This window comes from Gobius niger, assembly GCF_951799975.1.
Source record: "Gobius niger genome assembly, chromosome: 6".
Classification (NCBI taxonomy): domain Eukaryota; kingdom Metazoa; phylum Chordata; class Actinopteri; order Gobiiformes; family Gobiidae; genus Gobius; species Gobius niger.
Genome location: NC_136857.1, coordinates 33,146,498 through 33,151,391, shown reverse-complemented (window position 1 = coordinate 33,151,391; position 4,894 = coordinate 33,146,498).

The following is a 4,894-nucleotide window of genomic DNA, read 5'->3' as shown; positions in this document are numbered from 1 at the left end:
TTGGCACTGTAAGTTTGCAGACAGCAGAAATATGGCTTCATTATGCGAGGTAATATCAAAGTCCAACATTCAAAGGAGAGTCTAGTAAATCATTGATGAAATAAAAGATGCTGGGGAACAATTAAAGATTAGATAAGTCTTACTACAAACCAAAAACCCTTTAGTGCTACAGGGAGTGTACGCAAGAGTGGAAATGTAAATATAGGAATAGCAAGTATTTACTAAAGGCATGTCCATACATATCCAAGCACAAGTCACAAGAGAAACAGAAACTAACTTCACTTTTGATAACACATTTATACTTTAAAGGAACAGGCCACCGTTTTTCCGTACCTGAGAACTTCAGGGAGGGGTGGGAGGGGTCTCCTGGTGTCAATAATAAACACGGTGAGGCTGCTTTTCAGTTTCATGCAGCTAAAATCTGGAACAGTCAGTAATCTGTCTTTAAAATAAGCCTAAACTACATCATGACAGAACACAAACCAAAACCAAGTCAACTAGTACTTAAAAAAAGGGCCTATTTAAAAGAGAAAGAATCAAAGGATGATTTAGTGGATGGTGTTAAAGCAGTACTAAGTAACGTGTTTACCTTAATAAATCCTTTTCGTAGTCCCTGTGGGAGTAATACAAGTGTTTATGGGATGATTGGAAGGTCTTTCATCTCCCCCTGGTGTCTCTGGCCAGAAAACCATGTTTGCAACTTGACTGCCCCCAGTCCGGAGAAAGCAATACACACTAATGGAATCACGAAGAAGAAGCTAACATGCTAACGGGCAAAGCTAACTGCGGGTTAACGTCACTTTACAGCCAAGTTTGAGTGAAAAAAAATATTTTCATTTATTTTTCATTTATTTCATTTATTTATTTATTTAATATGGACATAGCAATGGACGAACCAGATGCATTGTTTAAAGTGTTATAGCACATGTGCTAATGTGGGTGTATAATTGGATGCACAGTAACAACTTTAAACCCTAGTCCCAATTATTTGGAACTATCTAGAGCTACATATTCCTCCTGTGATAACGCTGGTTTAGTTACAATTAAGGGGACCAGGCCGGTTTCCGTAAGAAGAATTTTAGAAATCTCGTACTTAATGGGGTCGGGTCGGACTGTTAGCATTGGAGCAGCGTGAGCTACACGTCACACAAGGGCCGAGTCTACCATGAAGATCCCGCCCTTATGCCCTTTTTAGGAACATGCTTCGTCAGAGCTGGGGAGGGGGAGTCTGTAAATCCGCCATGATTGCCCCCATGAGCGTGGTCATTATGGTAAACAGGGAGGAGTGAGGAGAAGCTGTCCATTTATATATACAGTCTATGGAGCAGACGCAGCTGCAGGACTGAGGGGTTAGATAAGATAAGACTAGAAACTTTATTGTCTGTCCTCGAAGGCAACAGAAATGTGTCTTTGACAGGCTCAAATTTTTGAGGCCTGAGTGATGATGCGGGATAGTTTGGATTTGGATTAAACTGTCGGAAAGTTGTTGTACCATGATGTGATACTGAAGGTGATTATGGATTCTATGAGTGATTTATATATACCAGTGTTAAAATGTCTTTTTTACATAAAATGACCTGAGTTTCCTTAGCAGATGGAGGCGCTGCTGTGTCTTTTTGAACACAGCGTCTGTGTGATGTTTAAAGGGATAGAAAAATTTTAACCATTTTGCAATCGCTTCGTGTTTGTATAAGCTACGCAGCGGTGGAGGGATCTGCTAGAAAATAGTCCCTCAAAATGCGATCATTCATGTGATGCAAGGTCAGTTATGTTCCAAAAATTATTCTATTGACACAGACATTTATATGGTTAGTCTGGTGTTATAAGTGATTTGCCTCAGGTGCACTGTGGAGCGGGTCACACTGTTTTTAATGCAGGCTAGCTGAGACCATAGAAATGCGCTAGCCTTGCACAAGCCTAGCGGCACGTAACTCTGCAAATATAAGACCTGCATGAATTACAAAAAAAATATCGCCAGAAATCAGCAACACTCTGGATAACTAGGAACTGAGGCCCTATGTCAAAAATCCTGAAATATCCCTTTAAAAGACAGGCAACATCTATTTCAGTCCCCAGGTATTAGAAGGACTGCGCCTGATCCACCAGCTGACCTTGGATGCAGAGCGGTTGGTTGAGGGCAGGTGGGAGCTTTCCTCTAGGCCCACACCACAGCTCTTTAGTCTTTGTGATGTTCAGCTCCAGTGAGCTGTATTAAAATACCAAATACCTGGACAAAGGTGTTCACCTCCTGCTGATACTGGGACAGAGCTTCAGCATCCACCACATGTGCGACCAGGGCCATGTCATCCACGTACTTCAGCAGTGTCATCCCACTCCTGCTACAAGCTGAAGCCATTGGTGTAGATAGAGAACAGGATGGGAGACAGGATAAAGCCCTGCGGAAGTCCTGTTTTTAAAACTAGTGTGCTTGATTTAAAGCCATTAAAAAACACGTGTTGCGGTCTGTCCAATAAAAACTGTCTAATCCATAAAATCAATGTGAGGTAAAACTCAAGGTTGGTGAGGCAGTGCAGCAGTGTGTCCATGTGTACAGTGTTAAAAGCAGAGGAAAAGTCCATTAATAAAATCCTGGTGCATGGTTTAGTTGAGTCCTGTTGCCGGGTGACTGTATTCAAAAGTGTGAGCCTTGCATTTGCACAGGACTGATGTTAGGGCCACCGGTCTGTAGTCCCTAGGATCCTTGGCGTGTGCCTTCTTGGGGATTGGGATCACTTTGGATTCCTTCCACAGACTGGAAACACAGCTGCTGTCCAACAGTAGCTGGAATACCCTAGTAAAAATTGAGCAGAACACTCCTTGAGAACCCTTCCTCTTATTGGGGCCTTATTGGGGTTGATATTACCCAGGATGGAAATCACCGTCTACTTGCTTACAGTCATAGCGATGGCAGAGCTGGAGGTTGAAGGGGGCCAGGTGCAAGTGCTGCGGCTGTTGTAACGACTCTATGAAAGAGACAGGATCTGGACAGTTTGGTCCTGCAGGTTTTGAGGCACTGTCCATCATGATGTTGAGACCCTGCCACGCCTCTCTCATGTCGGGTCCAAAGTTTGAATCCAAGTTTCAGGTTCAGACGGGTTGGCGTGTGGATCTGGATCCAGACCGAGGTCCGCCACTTCCTGACCTCTGGTTTAGTTCATTATAGTGACAGCTGCATTAGCAGCGAAGTAAAGAGGTTTACTATGCAAATTAGCCATGTGGTCTTTTCGTTTATTAGCGAAAACAAAACTACACAAAGCTGCCTTCATTTTTTGTTATAATAATACTTTAACAGTGAGACATTGTTCACTGCTCCTTATTTGTCCTGTTAAACCTGCACCACTGCTGCAGATGTTGGTGTTGGGTTGGGTGAGACAGAGAAAGAGAGAGGAGATCCAGACTGTGGTGGATAAAGCGGACTATAGCGGGCGCCACAAGCTAATGTATTAGTGGGAAACCCTGCCTTTGTTTGTTATCATTTAGATGACATGTACTCTCACAATAAAACTAAGATGTTGAGGGAGAAAACATAAACAAAGAACCTAAAATTGATGAAAGTCCTCAATAAGTTATTACCCACACGTCGACTCGTCTGCCAGTAGTAGCACAGCAGGTGCAATGAAAATGCATAGAAAGATGATAAACCACAAAGCAATAAATGTTGCTTCAGTAAACACTGGGTAGTTTAAGTAAAGTCGGATTAGGCTGATGAACAGGTCCCAAACTGTTCTTAGTTGTTGTTAAGTTAATGTTACATATGTTTGAACCGTCATATATCATACTTAGTGATGACACTGGCAACATATTCTTATATATTGTTAATGCAATGTTTCGATAAAATAATGTATAATGTATATTAATATAATAAGTACTAAAATTCCCAACAGTTTATCACAAACGTCCGTAGTCTCTAAAGTTAGTGAAATTTGTTAGTTGCATCAAGGCCTGATTTTAACCCTACCCCCTTTTGAAATCCCCTAAAACTCATAAATTAAAAAAGATATGCAGCTCAAATTGTATTCACAGAATATTTAGTATATCAACATCAACTGTGCCAAGTTTGAAGCAAATCCAAAAAGGTGAAGTTGAACTGTTGTCCTAAAAGCTGTAACTTCACCATGGAATGTTCCCACAGGCATATATGGACAAATGCATGAGAATTCCACAGCTCTGAGAGGGAACATGGAACACATGGAGGTACTGAGCTCATCTTGGGCTTAATGTGAAGCTAATGAGTTGGGGCAGTTTACTATTTACATTTGAAAAGGTAAAGATAAACACAAAAGACAATAATGCACTCATTTGTGAAGTGCTTTTCTTATCTATATGACATTTATTTAGCATTTCTGTAGATATATTGTTTAATATATGGAAAAAGAAAAAGCTAAAGCCCAAAACTGTCATATTCCTTTGTTCCTCATCATGTCAGCTTTCTTTGTTCTAAATTTCATTCATCTGTGACTCTGTATGTGACCACAGCACTACTTTGGAGAGAATCACAAAGTTCCGTCTGAAGCCTGTCCCGTTAAAGTGGTTTTTGGGGTCCCACAGCCGAACGGGGCCAAGTTGCAATGGGGGTCCCCACTGGTAATGACCCAAGATATACTCTATTGAAAGATATTAGTTTGGAAAAGATAGCAAAAATGTGCCTGAGGAGGGGGTCTGGCTCCCGGTCTATATGGCTTACAGTCCATTTTTAAAATATTCTAATTTTCTGAGATTTTTAATTTGGGGTTTTCAAAGGCTGAGCCATAAGAATCAAAATGATAACAAATAAAGTCTATACATGTGTCACTTTGCATGTAATGAGTCGATATCTTATATTAGTTTCACAGTTTAAGTTGAATAACAGAAGTAAATGCACATGATATTCTACTTGTATGACGAGCACCTGTAT